General features: G+C 38.6%; 1 pseudogene; it reads right to left on the reverse strand.

Annotated features, from left to right (window-relative positions):
• Positions 1 to 7403: 7403 nt before the first annotated feature.
• Positions 7404 to 7776, reverse strand: LOC101574787 (annotated as a pseudogene).
• Positions 7777 to 15959: the final 8183 nt, after the last annotated feature.

The raw sequence follows: 15959 nt of genomic DNA on the forward strand, positions 1-15959 counted from the left end.
TGTACTTAAATTAGTTTCCTTATGTTGTATCTGATCACCTCCTCTTAATGAACCTGAAGTCTTCCAGGCAGCCTAGTTCATCTCAGTTACCTGTTGCTCCCTCTCTTGATCATGAGAGAAAGAAAAAGAACGCTCTCATATGCATGAGTCTAGCAAAGTGTCTTAGTTTACCTTGTCCAGTATCTACCAAATTCGGACTTGTCCAGGTAGACATGGCTTGGGTCTGAGTGCTGGGCTGCACCTCTTCCTGTTGCAGTCTATGGAAGTTAATCCACTGTGCCCCTCTGGCAAGATGTTCTGCTTTTGTTTTTCATGGATAGGTCTCGCACCTAGCCTCTCTGCAGGGAGTTCTGCTGCAGGCCTCTCTAGTAAAGGAGGTTCTGGTGTGCGGGTCATTCCCGCCTAAACACACACATGCCAAGCCTGTGCTCTGGCTGGAATTAGGACCCAGTGAACAGATACAGAGTGAGTTCTTAATGGAGAAAGGTCAGATAAGGTCTATGCCCTTTGGGAAGCAGAGCGTTTCCAATCCATCCCTGTATAGAGCATATCACGAGAATATCAGCATTATTTCACAGTGGAAACCATAATTATTCAGAGTACCCCACTTGGCCTAGGGCTGGATCTTATTCAGTCTCTCATACTGAAATATCCCTGCTATTGATGCCACTGCAGATGATCACACAGGGAAATGGACTCTCACTCTTTCTCTACCATTGATTCTTATAGCCCTCATGCTGTGAGAACTTCTCAATGCCTACAGTTCTCTAAATGCAGCTGATCCTTTCTGTCCTATGATTTATGTTCGTAAATGTGTGTTCTTAGACGAGAAAGGTCAGCTAAGCTCCAGGTCCTTTGTGAAGCTGGATCTTCCTCACCCTGGAAATCTCTCAATCCAGCTATTCCCCTTCTAGGTATTTTTCCAAAAGAATTGAAAATATCATACCATTGTGATTTATGTGCACCCATGTTTAAAACAGCCCGATGTCTCATTGCCAAATGTTGGAAATAACAAAAATGCCTACCATGGGAGGAGTGGATTAAAAAGTTGTGGCATTTTTATACAATTTAGTATTACTTAACTATAAATAAAGACAACCTAGAAGCCTTCATAAGAAAGTGGATGCAAAAAAGAAAACAAAAGAAAGTGCATGCAGAGGATGGACTCATAAGTGAAATTAATCACTCCCACATGTGCAAATATTTTATAGTCTGTCTAGTATAAGAATAAGAAAGAAGAACTAAAATCTGAAAAGTATAACAGATACACTAAAGCAGAAAGAAATAGAACTTAAGGATTAAACAATAAAGATGATAGAAAGAAAAAATAGGAAAAAAAGAAAGGGAAAAATATCCAAGTATATATACAGGATAGCTGAGGTGATTGTGCTACGAATTTCGAACAGTTTTTTGAAAATAGCAGTTTGTGTGTATAGTTGTCACAATGACTAACTGTAAACTGATATCTGTGACCTAAGCAACTACAGCAAGAACAGTAATGTGTAAAACAACAACCATGCTTGGATATTTGTCACCTTTTTTCTCTAAATACATACTGTATACTTTCTTTAAAATAAATTTTAATAACAGGTAAGAAAAAAGAAAGAAAAGAGACCGCAATAAAAATTTAATTTTTTTAAAAGTAAGGAGTAATGTTTAATCATATGTCCAATTGAACATAACTATATGAATTAATCTGAGCAACATATTTGACTACAAAAATGGGTAACACATCAATCGCTGCTGATCAGCTATTTTTATTTTGAAAATCTGTAACATACTTGTTGATGTTTGTTACTTTGTTTCTGCTTTTATTTCTGAATTTTGTTCTGCTTTTGTTTATACTAAAGTAAAAGAAAATTAAATTAAAAATGGACAAGGAATTAATATTTAATAGTTCACTTGAAAATGTTGAATATTTGTTGTTATATTTAGTTACTCTAAGTTGATCACTCCACAGTGCATGCATACATGACATTGCCTCTATTTTCCAATTAGCATCACAATTTTTTTCAAATAAACATAAAATAAATGAATCTGCTCACAAAAAGAGTGAGTACTTAATGGAGAAAGGCTAGTGAAGCTTCAGGCCTTTTGAGAAACTGGGCCTTCCCCAGCCTTTCCCTGCATACAACTTTACACATGAACAGGGCAAATAATTCAAACTGGAAACTGCAGTTATTCACAGACCTCACTCTGCTTGTGGTGGAATGTGGATAGCTAAGTTCCAGGCTCTCTAGTAATCTGAGCCTTTAACAGCAAATCCCAATACCCAGCATATCATAGAATGAGACATGTAATTTACCCTGGAAACTGCAGATATACACTGAGCATTACTCCGCTTATGATGGTGTCTTGTTCTCTCTTTTGTGATATGTTATCTCCGAGGTAAATGCCACTGTTGCTGCTTGCACAGGGAAAGGGAACACTTATTCTTTCTCTCTCATTGATTCTTATGGGCATCATGTCTTAAGTACAGCTTTATGTGTTTGTATTTTGGGGAAGGGTCTACAGAGTGTTCAAGGTCTCACTACTAGATCAGACTCATAATGATCCTCCTGTTTATTTGCTCCCAAGAGATGAAAATACAGGTGCACATAACCATGACCAGTCTCACTGGTTATCTCAGTGTGCCCAGACACAGGACTGGCATGGTAGGCCCAGGAATCGAACCCCTGGTCTCTCTGCTTGCTTTCCAGTGATTTAGTCCACTGAACTATTTGGCTGGCTCTTTTTAAGTACATAAGGTCTATGGTTGTCAAAATACAATTGATTCTTTCTGCCCTGTGAGTTGTGTTTCTAAGTGTGAGCTATTATTGAATAAAGGGCAGCTAAACTCCAAACCTTTTGGGAAGCCAGGCCTTTCTGCGGATGCCCTTGGAAACATGTAGAGCATTGCATGTTAACCAGCCAAAAAATTCACACTGGAAAATGCAGTTATTCACAGAGCCCCATTCTTCTGGGAGTGTCATGTCATGCAACCCGCTAGGAAATTTATCCTGAAATTCATGCCACTCTAGTTGCATGCACAGAGAAACTGCACAGATTCCTTCTTTCCCATTCATTCAAATAGGCACCAGACCATGACTACATCTCAATGCCTCCAATGCTCTAAATATATCTGATCCTTCTGCCCTATGATTTGTGTTTCTAAGGTAAGATCCAGGCTCTTTGGGAAGCAGAGCATTCCAAAGCCTGTTCCCATATATAGTGAAACACAGAACTCTAGAAATTTCACTCTAGAAACTACAGTTATTCACAGACCTCCATTATGTCAAAATGGCATCTCATGCAGTCTCCTAGGGAAAAGCATCCTTAAAGTTCATACCCCTCCAGCTGCTTGAACAGAGAAATTGGACATGGATTCTTTATTTTCTGTTCATTCCTATGGGCACCATGCCATCATTACATCTTAATGCCTCCAGTGCTCTAAATAGAGCTGATCCTTTTTGCCCTTTTGATTTGTGCTTCTGAGAGTGAATTCTTAACAGCCAAAGCTCCAATACTTTGGGAAGCTAGGCCTTCTCCATTCTGTCCCAATATACAACATAACTCTGGACTGAGTCAAATAATGTATATTAAAAACTGTATTTATTCAGACAGCCTCACACTGCTTATGGAGGCATATAGTGCACTATGTTTTGTAAAATTATTCCCTATTTTGTTGAGATTGGAGCTGCTTGAATAGTGAAAGTAGTCACAAAATTTCTCTCCCATTCATTCCTATGAGCACCAGGAAAACAATACACCTTAAGATCTATATTTCTCTTTCTGCATGTGATCATTTCTCCACTATGATTTGTCTTTATAAGCAGGAGTTCTTAAGTGACAAAGGCCAGCTAAGATTTAGTCTGTATAGAAAGCCTATAGTCTCACTAGTTGACGTCACATGCCGCAAAACTGAGGATATAAACCAATATTTCACATTGGAAACCACAGTTATTTAGAGAGGCCCAACTCCCTAGATCAGGATCTTGTGTACTCTCTCATGGGGGAAATTCCCATGGTAGAAGATGCTGGATGTGCTTTCACAGGGAAAGTAGACACATTCTTCTTCCATTCAATCCAATAGGTATCACACTATCAGTGCATTTTAATGTCTACAATTTTCTAAATATAGCTGTTTCTTTTAGCCCTCTGATTTGTATTTTTCAGAGTCACATATTAATGGAGAAAAGCCAGCTAACCTCGAGGTTGTTCAGGAAGCTGGGCGTTCAACATCTTTTGCTCATATACAGCCTAATACAAGATCCAGCTTAATAATTCTCATTCAGGAAGTGAAGTTATTCAGATATTCTCACTCCCTTTTTTTAAGAGCAAGTATCACCATTTTTTAAGTCACTGTAGTTGCTTCAGTAGAGAAAGTTGATACTTATTCTTTCTCTGCCCCTGATTCCTATGGGCATGAGGCTATCAGCAAAGCTTAATGCTTACAATTCTCTAAATACAGCTGATTTTTTTGGAAGGTAAATCTTACTTTCAATTTTTAATTTTGTAATTCAATACAGAACATATTGTAGAAAATAGATAGTGAAAAGTTCTCTCATTATAACATATAAAGTTCCAAAATGAACAATGGATTCAAGAGCAACCTTATTCTTTTTCTCCTATAAAGGGGAACAATACTGTTGTGAAGAATGAAATTAAATCAAACTACCCATCAAACTATTTGACTCACACATTCAGATTTCTTTCTGGATAAACTGCATGTCACCTTACTTCTGTGGTTTTATGAATGGGCTTAAGAACATTATGGTTTTTTATCTTAGAGTTACTCAAAGTATAATAATGCTCCAAATTTATAAGTCTATCAAGGTCCTTCCATAAAAATACATGATAGTTTTCATACTTTAACATGAGAGATAGAGTAAATGGCATTAAATTTTCTATTAATTTTTCTTTCCCATATTAACTCAACACCTGAAACACTGACTCAAGAAACTTCAAAGGCTTCCATATCAATGAGAGGGACTCAGCATTTCTGAACATACTTAAGCTACTACATAGTCAAGGAGTGGAAACTAAACTGCACAAATCTGGAACATGTTCCAGGGGCTCGGAATCCTGGGACCTCATTTTGTTCTTCTATGAAGTGAAAAGTTGGCTTTTCACTAATTTTCCAACTAACTATACAGCAAGTTACCACCAACAATGCTTTTTACCTTAATTTATATAGTACTCTATACTCACTGAGTTAGAATTTGAGGACTGTTTCCCAGAATCTGAATTTTAAATTTCCTGTTACATAAAGTCACACAGGTGGGGGACCTTCAGACTTTGTTAATTACTATAATCCTTTTTTCTCAATTTTTTTTTCCTCTTCTGTAAAATGTCTTGGCATTTGGGAGTATACATTCATTTCCAGGGCTTACTACCGCTAACTATTGTTCCATTTAGATAACATTTACAATAAAGAGGATCAGCAGGTGTACTGATTAAGAGTTCAAATAAAAGCAGACAATATGATTTATAGTGTAACAAAATGTATTTTCATAAGTAATTATGGACAAGTAATACATTTCAAGTATTTCAAAGCATTTTGCATAGAGAATTTATAGACCACATTTAGCAATATAATCTAGTTGTTAAATAAAAATTTTAAAAAATCTAGTTGTTTAAGAACTCCAGGGCCAGGGAGATAGCTCAGTAGAATAAACACTTGCCTAATAAGCATAGGGTCCTGAGTTCAATCGCCAGTACTGCAAAAAAATTTAAAAAAAAGAACTCCAGCCTAATTTTGAAAAGAACCAAAGTATTAAATCATTTTATGGCACTAGACACCAAAAACTTATCTATGAAAACAGCAGGTAAAGTTTTGTGATAAAAGAACAGAAAAAAAGTTAAGCCAAAAAATTCAGACTGGGAATTTGAAATTAGCTTGTCAACTGAGGCCTAATAGCAGCCTTTGTGTATCAGATTTTATCAAAAATTCCAAACATAGTACATTTATTCTTTAGCAAAACTTCCTTTTGATAACTGAAAATCTTGCAATTTTTTTATGCTTGTGAAAAATACCTGTAAATTTCAAGTACCGATGTTACCCTTGAGATGCTGGTGGTCCTGTACTTTTGCTCTAAGTGAACCTGGGTCTGTAACAGGGACACTGAAACGTGCTAAGAAAACTATTGGTCTTAGAGAAGTTTACTCATGAATAAACTGTGAGCCATTTACTGACCATGTATACTTCCAGCTCTAAGAACAACCAGACAGACAAGACCCCAGCTCTAGACTGACCCTTTTATAGCACAGCAGGTCAGGCAGCACTTCTGAAGCACCGTGACCTATCAGTGCAGCTTTCAATAGTGCCCGACACTGATTTTCCCTGTAAGCAGCAATAAAATACTTTGTTATGGACAGACTTTTTGAATACTCATAACGGGCACTTTCTGGTGTGTAGGTGGACAAGATATATCCTTTGCTTTCTAAGACTTTATCAAGTACTTTGCTTTCCATTTCAATTTATCTAACATTCTCCACAGTTCTGTCTGACACACTGGCATTCCGTGACATTCTGTACAGTTTCCCATTGATATTACTGTAATCCCTGCCACTCATTCCTCTTTGCCACGGCCTGGTCATCCCCCATCTTTGCTGGTTATGTACTTGAGTGATTAATGTTAGAACTTCCCCAAAAGTTACGTCTTCAATAAATGTAACACATCAGAATTTCTGATCACTACTTCTTCAAGCTTCGTGGTGAACTTCAGATATTCCCTGTAGCAACATTCTTTCAGAATGATACTCAGAAATAGTATTTTCCAAAAGAGCCATTGAGGGTTGTTGTAAAAAATACTGAATTAAGAAAGTGATGAAGACATATAACCCTAAAGAAATGCATAGCTTAGGAAAAGATGCCTCTACTGTGCTGTCAGCTCCAATCATGGCAATTAACACCGCCAACAACTTTGGTGGGTAACATCAGCGTACACACATAATGGTCAGATCAAGAAATTAAATTTCTGGTTCTTTGATATTTAATTAAAACTTATATGACTCATTAAGCTTGAAAACTTAAGCTGCACATGACAAAAAGTTAAATATTCATTGGTAGGTCTATTATACTTATCACAAAATGTATATTTAAGAATCTATATATGAGTCCCTAACATTCTATTAAGCAAACTGCCATCTATGATCCATAATCAATCTTTGTACATTTTTAACTCAGAGACAATTAGATAACATTTAGGAAATTTTAATTTTCCAAATGTACTCACACAAAATCATCAGAACTATTTTTCAGGTAAAAAAATAGTTGCATGATCCACGTGCCACCAATGAACTCCCTACTGGTGAAGTGGGAGTTACCACAGCATGACTTTCCATGGCAGTGGCACTGTTCATGCATAGGCTTTTCCTCTAGGCATGAAGAACGCAAAAACAAGAAGGGACAAGAGCCACCACTCATTGTTTCCTTGACTCTTGGGTGTCTTCATTATGTGCTAAAAGCCTGTTTTCACTAAAATAGCAATTTTTATTCTGAAAGGTAATCATATGTTCCCAGTAGATATTAGCAACTTCCAACATGATCTCTAGGGATAATTCGCAGTTCTGAACCATGCTTCAGAAAAAATTTCCAGCAGGCTGTGCAGAATTTATTCCTATTCCATCATTGGTAATAATTGCACTTGTTGCTGCAGGCACTTTAAATTCTTCTGGGGCAAACTTTAAGACTGCTGTGAAAGGTGTACTTTCAGGAACACTCAGTACTTTGTATGGCAGCTGCGGGTCCGACGTCAGCGTGATCTTGAAGGACACCTTTGACATGGTGGCCTGCTGGACGGGACGGACCCGCCGCGCCCCAACCCGACCGGCCCAAGAGGTACAGCTGATTCTTCTAGTCTACTGATTTGTGTTTACAAAAGTCAGATCTTAGAGGAGGAAGGATAGCTACGTGTCAGACCCTTTGGAAATTCTGACTTTTCAGCATGACAAAGGAACCAGGTAAATAATGCACACTGGAAACTTCAGTTATTCACAGAGCTCTATTCTCACTGTGAGGCTTTTTCTTCTGTCACGTTTGTGATATTATCCCCATGTTAGATGCCATTGTTGCTGCTTGCACAGCGAAAGTGGACACTTATTTCTGCTCTTCCAATCAATTCTAGGTGCTTGATTGCTCCAGTACATCTTTATTTCTACAATTCATTAAATGCATCTAAGTCTTTATGTCCAGTGATTTATGTTTCTAGGACATCGTTCTTAATGGAGAAAGGTCAGCTCAACTCCAGGCCCTTGGCAAAGTCTGCTGTTCTGAATCCTGAGCCTGTATTCACCATACCACAGAATCCAGGCAAATAATTCCCATTGGAATTTTCAGCAATACAGAGAGCCCCACTTGGCCGAGGGCAACATCTTTTCCACTGCCTTATAAGGAAACATTTGTAATCTTGGTGCCCCTGTAGCTGCTTACACAGAAAAAGTGGACACCTATCTTTGCCCTCCCATTGATTCCTATGGCATGAGACTATCAGTACATCTTAATGCCTGCAATTCCCTATATACAGCTGATTCATGTTGCCCTGTGATTTTTGTTTCTAAGAGCCAGTTGTTAACAGAGAAAGACAAGCTAAGCTACAGGCCCTTTGGGAAGCCATTCCTTTCCCAGCCCATCCCCACGCACAGCATTACACAAGAAAAAGTCCAAAAATTCACACTGGAAAATACAGTAATTCTCAGAGTCCAAACAGTCTAGGGTGGAATCTTCTTCATTTTCTTATTGATATTTATGCCAGATGTTGATGTCACTGTAGCTGATTGCACAAGGCAAGAGGATACTTATTCTCTCTTGAAGGATTCCCAAAGGTCTCTTGCCATCAGTACATTGTAATGCTTACAATTATCTAAATACAACTGATCCTCCTTTCTGAACTATTATTTGTTTTGCTAAGCGACAGTTCTTCATAGACAAAGGCCTGGTTATCTCTTTCCTTTTGGGGAAGGTGTTGTCCTCATTTACAACAAAAGTCAAGGGATAGACCAATAATTCACATTGGGAAAAAACAATTATTTAGCGATACCCAGATGCCTAGGTTGGCTTGTCTACTCTCTTATGGGGAAATATCCCCAAGGTTGAAACCACTGTGGCTGCTTTCACAAGGAAAGTTGACACTTATTATTTTTCTGCCATTGATTCCAATAGACAACACATGGTCAGTACATCTTAATGTCCATAAATTTTAAATATAACTGCTTCTTTTAGCCCTCTTCTTTGTGTTTCTCAGAGTGTGTTCTCAATGAAGAAAGGCCTGCTAACCGCCAGTCCCTTTGGAAAGCAGGCCTTCCTCATCCTGTGGCTTATATACAGCATAAAACAGGGTCAGGAAAGTAATTCTCATTGGAAACTGCAATAATTCAGAAACCTCAATTTGCTGAAGTGGAATTTTGTCCACTTCCTTATGGGCCAATGTAACCAACGTTGAATGCACTTTTTCTGCTTCCATAGAAAACGTGGACACATTCTTGCTCTCCCATTGATTCCTATGAGTATGAGACTGTCAGTACATCCTAATGTACACAATTCTCAAATATAGCTGATTCTTTCTTCCCAATGTTTTGTGTTTAAAACAGTGAGATCTTAATGGAGAAAGAATTGTTCTGTTCCATGCCTTTGGCAATCCCACTCTTTTCCAGTCTTTCCCCATTCTCATCAAGACAAAGGACCCAGGCAAATAATGCACACTAGAAACTGTAGTTATTCACAGAGCTCCACTCTGATTAAAGCAGAATCTTCTTCACTCTGTTATGGTTTGTGTATAGTTGTCTCCTCAAAGCCTCATGCAGTCTCTGGGTGGCTTCTGGAGTTCATGATTGATTGTTTCGTGTGTGAATGCTACACCTGCCCCGGGGCAGGTAATTTGCATTTCAATGTAAGGAGGAAAGAGAAATTAGTTGCTTAAGCTGCTGCTACTCCTCCATATGCTCTTGCTTTTTGTCACTGCCATGAAAAGTTCCTTTCTGCTGTGTGCTGCTCTACCTTGGACCTAGCTGAATATTGACTGAAACCTCCAGTAACTGTGAGTTAAATAAACCTTTCCTTCATCTTGGGTGTTGGGTACTTGTCCCAGCAACAAGAGAAGAATAACTGAGACAGAATTGAGTGCGAGAGAAGTGGGGCCATTGCTGTGGTCAAACGTGACCATGTACATTAAAAGATTTTGGGAATGGCTTATGGGAAGAAATAGGAAATGTTTGAAGAAGTTGTCTAGTTGTGAAGAGCTGGAACAGCTTCGACTATTCTGTAGTTGAGATTATGGTCAAAGCTCAGACCAAAAGACTGTCTGGAAGCCAGCCTGTAAAGACCAGGCTGGGGAGGTTTCTACTGAGGACTGCATTGGTTGTTGGACTCCAGATGATTTGTGCTATATTTTGGCCAAAAGACTATCTGAATTTTGCTGAAGTCCAGAGACTTTGCCTGAGACTGAGTTTAAGCATGATGTACTGATTAATCTTTAAAAAGATATTTCAAAGCAGCAAAATATTGTAGCAGTAGCAGGGCTGTTGAGGGCTTTTAGCCAGATTTATGTTGAGAATGAAGACAAAGGAGCCCAGCAGGATGGTCCAAATTGCTGTGAGTTTGGCCAGAAAAGAAGTGCCAAGAAAGCTGTGGACTGCAAATATGGAGTTGAAAGGATCTCCATTATGGAGAAGGAACAACAGAATGGAAAGGATGGCAAAGGGCATCACAGGAGGTGGAAGGTGTCTGCCCTTTGCAGCCTCAGAACTGCAATGATCAGGGACTTTGCCTGGAGGGGAATGCCACAGAGCCCCATGTCCCAGAATGTTGGCAGCGGCCACACCATTTTCCAGAATGGTGCCGGAATGGAGAATTTGAATCAGGATCAGAGTGCTCAGGCACCCAGCCACTCAACCCGTACAGCTAAGAGAAAGAAAAATCTAGTTATTGCTCCAGCTGACAGCCGACTTTGGCATCATCCATATGGCACAGGTTTTAGGTGCATGCAGCCTGCAGGAGTTCTGACGTTAAGAGGGCTTCCACTTTGATTTCAGAAGGCCAGGCAGTGTGCCTCAAAGACGGCAGTATATGAAGCTCTGAGAGAAAAGCCTATTCAGTGGAAACCCCAGAAGTTTGCAAAAGCCAGAAATGCCGATTATCTAAGGGAAACTGCAAGGAGGGAGCAAAGCTGGAATAGGAGAGAATCCATGGGAGCTACAACCACAAGAAGTACCATAAGGGTGGAGCCTCATAGAGGTCACAATATGGCACAGATTGCTTTGGATGTCCCACATGGAAATGCAGGACCTAATGTTGGCCCTGTTGGATTTTAGACTTGCTTTGGTCCCAGTGGTTGTAACCTCCTGTACTTACCTTTTGGAATGGCAGTGTTTATCTTGTGCCTTTGAATGTCGCAAGTTTTTAAGTTTTCATTTGTACAGGGGCTTACATCATAGAGTTTGCCTTGGATCTTGGAGGAGACTTGGATCTTTGGCAACTCTTAGAGATGAAATAGAATGGCTTTTGGATAAAAGAATGTGCATGAGTCTTTGGGGGGGTGTCCAAGTACGGAACGTTATGGTTTGTTTATAGTTGTTCCCCCAAAGCATCATGAAGTCACGGGGAGGCTTCTGGTGTTTGTGATTGATTGATGTGGGTGTGGATGCTGCACCTGCCCTGGGGAAAGTAATTTGCATTTCAATTTAAGGAGGGAAGAAAAGTTAGCTACTTGAGCTTCTACTCCTACCTTGCACTCTTGCTCTTTGCTGCCACCATGAAAGGTTGTGTTCTGTCATGTACTGCTCTGTCTTGGACCCAGCTGAATATGGACTGAAACCTCCAGTCACTGTGAGCTAAATAAACCTTCTCTTCCTTCATTTTGAGGGTAAAGTATTTGTCCCAGCAATTAGAGAAGAGTAACTAAGACACTCTTATGGAATATTATCACTGTGATAGATGCCACTGTTGCTGTTTGCACAGGGAAAGTGAACACTTATTCTTTCTCTCCCATAGATTCCTAAGTGTACCATGGCACCAGTACATCTTAATATCTACAATCCTTTAAATACAGCTGATTCTTTCTGCCCTATGATTTATGTTTCTAAGAGATAGTTATTTATATAGAAAGGCCAGCTAAGCTCCAAACCCTTTGGGATGCCAATCCTTCCTCCACCCAGTTCCCATACACAGCATAACAAAATACTCATGCAAGTATTTCACACTGGAAGCCACAGTTCTTCACACAGCAACACTCTGCCTAGGAAGCATCATGTTCTCTCTCTTGTTGGGCTTTATCCCTGAGGTTTATTGTTCTGTAGCTGCTTGCGCTTAGAATGTGTACACTTACATTTTATCTCCCAATGATTCTCAAGGGCATCATGCAGCACATACATCTTAATATCTACTATTTTCTAAATGTATCTGATCATTTTCCTTCTTTGATTTGTGTTTCCAAGAATGAGCTTATAACAGAGAAAGCTCAGCTATACTCCATGTCCTTCTGAAATGTGACTTGTTACACGGTATGACAAAGTCCCGGGTCAATAAATCATGAGGAAATCAGTGATACACACAGCCCCAATGAACCTGGAGTATCATCGTGTCCACTCTCTTGTGGAAAAAATCCTCACTGAAAATACCTGTTCAATGTTATGTCTAAGATGTTTAATATTCAGACAGATAGTGGGGTTAAGCTCAATTGCCTATGTTATAGCATAATAATGTCATTAAAATTCTTTTCTGGAGGGTTAAGAACTTAAGTTTGCAGACCAAAAATTAGAGAAAAGGAAGCTCTGCCAGGACAGCAACATTTTGGCCCTAGTTTTCCAAGGTCAATGAGGACACAGGACACAAGATAACCTGTACTGTAACATACTGTAACTCAATGATGTCCCAAATTTTCTGATCAAGGACATAATGGGGTCACAGAGGAAAGTGACTGACAATGTAGAGTGTGCCTAAGGAGAGTCACATGGAGAGAAAATATCCTCTCAGACTTTCACAGAGAAAAAATTGTCAAGAAATGGCTGTGACTCATCCACATGGCTGACACTGACAAAGGATCTACACACTGCGGTACAGAGTTTCAGGTTAAATACTGTGGGGATTTGACTGTCATTGTCAGATACAAAAGTTACATTTCTTGTTATGTAGGTCTTGGTCTTCACCATCCAGCAGTAAAGTAAAAACACAAGGTATAAAAAGTAAAGCCATATTTATATGCTGAGCTGTAAAAGGTTCAAGTCAACAACTTCTGACAGGGCCAGTCCTACAGAAAATCCACTACTATTATGGACTACTGTACTATATTGTAATATTTTTCTGAATTCATGCACCTGAAATATTTAAATGACAATGGATTACCCATCTCTGACAAAATTTAACAAAAAGTGAGGCATATAAATCAAGGACCATTTTGTATCTGTATATAGAAAATGGTTAGGATAGATATACAGCTACCTTCTCTTAATTCAATGAGACGAAAGATTTGTACTAATAGTGTTTGGACAGAATATCATGTCTGGACAGGAATTTGTACACATATTCTTTCACTCCCCTTATTTCCTATGGGCATCATGACATGAGTTCGTCTTAATGGCTACAATTGTCTAGATACAACTGATCCTCTCTGCTCTATAATTTATGTTTCTAAGAGTGAGTTCTTAATGGAGCAAGTCCAGATACTCTCCACACCCTTCGGAAATTGATCATTGCGCAGCCTGTCCCAGGACTGGGCAAAACACAAGACCCGGGCCAATAAATCACACTGCAAACCACAGTTATTCACAGAGCCCAACTACACATGGCACAAAATCTTGCATAGTCTCTTATGGGGTATTATCTTGGAACTTGTTCTACTGTAGTTTCTTGCACAGAGCAATTGGACACTAATAGTTTCTTTATCATTTATTCCTATGGAGATCAGAACACCAGTATATCTTATGCCCAGATTTTTTAAACACATCTGCCATATCGTGACATATTATTTGTGTTTCTAAGAGTGCATTCTTAATGGAAAAATCCCAGTTAACCCCCAGACCCTTTGGGAAGCTGCGTTTTCCCAAGCCTATCCTCAGAAACAGCATAACATAGGTCCTAGGCCAATAATTCACACTCAATCCAAAGTTATTCACAGAACTCCACTCTTCCTAGGGTTTCGTTATATCCACTCTGTTATGACAAATTGTTTCCAATATTGATGCCACTGTAGCTGTTTGCACAGAGAAAGTGGAAACTTATTTTGCCTCTCCAATTGTTTACTGTGGGCACCAGGTATCAGTATCTCTACTACCTAAAATTCTCTAAATATTACTGATCATATCTGTCCTATGATTTGTTTTCCTATTTTTTAAAAATAATTTTATTAAAAATAAATAGTAATGAGAAAGTTTCAAAACCGATTAGTAGGACACTTTCAATACTTAATGCATTGCATATTGTTGTCTCAGTGGTTATTCATTGTACAACATGCAGACATGATATTCTATTTACAAACACTATTAGAACAAATCTTTCTATTCATTAACTTAAGAGAATGTAGCTGTATAACTATCGTAGCTATTTGTATTTTATTGAGAAACAAATATCAATGAGACAATTTCAAAGCTGATTAATAGGGCAGTTTCAATAATTAATACATTGTACATTGTTATCTTCTTAATTGTCATCCATAGTACAAGAAGCAGGCCAGATATCCTGTCCAAACACTATTAGTACAAATCTTTCTTCTCATTGAATTAAGGGAAAGTAGCTGTATATCTATCCTAACTATTATGTATACACAAATACAAAATGGTCTGCCTTTTCTATCTCCGTTTTGTGTTCAGTCCTGTTAGAGATGGGTATTCTATTGGCATCTAAACACTACAGGTGAGTGAATTCAGCAAAACAATCCAACACAGTCCAGCAGTCCACAATAGTAGTTTGTTAGCCTCAGAAGTTGTTTTTTTTTAATTTTATTTATTTATTTATTTATTTAGTTTGTGTGTGTGGCCAGCTCAGCCCACCAGGGGGCGGGGCTGGCTGGCATGTGGTGCTGGGGGATCGAACTGCGGTCCCTGTGCTTTGCTTGGCTTAGTTTGTTCTAAGTAGGTGCTTTAGACCACTGAGCCATCTCACCAGCCCTCTCAGAAGTTGTTGACTTGAGCCTTTCACAACTCAGGATATTAATATGGCTATACTTTATATACCCCGTTTTCATGCTAATCTGCTGGATGGTTAAGATCAAGAGAAAACAAGACCTATATAACAAGAAATGCAATTTTTGTATCAGAAAAGGTCAATCAGGTACCCTCAGGATTTATCCTGTAACCCTGTATAGCACTTTGTAGATCCTTTGTCACTGTCAGCCATGTGGATGAGTCATGGCCATAGCTTGACTAATTTGCTTTCTGTAGAAGACTGAGAGAATGTTTTCTCTCCATGTAACTCTCCTTAGGCACACTATACATCACGGATCACATTCCTCTGTGGCTCCATATTCTCCTCAATCAGAAAATTTGGGGCACAACTGAGTTACATATTACATTACAGATTATCCTATGTCCTGAGGTTTCACTAACCTTGAAAGGATAGGGGCAAATGTTGACTGACCTTGTAGCCCTTACTTTTCTACAATTTCTGGTAAGTAAACATAGGTTGTAGTCCCTCCAGAAGAGAAGTTTTTTTATCATGTAACATATGCAGTTCAGTTTAAATTGTCTGTGTAAATATCGAACATCATAATAAAAACATAGAACACGTATTTTCCATCAGGTATTGATATGTTAAAATTTATTTATTTTTCATAATTTTACTGATAAACAGATAGCAATGAGACAGTTTCAACTCAAATCGCTAGGACAGTTTCAATAACTAACACATTGTATACATTCTTCTTAGTAGTTAATTGCTGTACAAGATGTGGACTTGATATCCTATTTACAAACACCATTAGAACAAATCATTCTATTCATTAACAGAATGTAACTATATGTCTATCATATCCAATTTGAATACACAGATA

Source organism: Octodon degus, unplaced genomic scaffold, assembly GCF_000260255.1.
Source record: "Octodon degus isolate 3935 unplaced genomic scaffold, OctDeg1.0 scaffold00557, whole genome shotgun sequence".
In the NCBI taxonomy this organism is placed as follows: Eukaryota; Metazoa; Chordata; class Mammalia; order Rodentia; family Octodontidae; genus Octodon; species Octodon degus.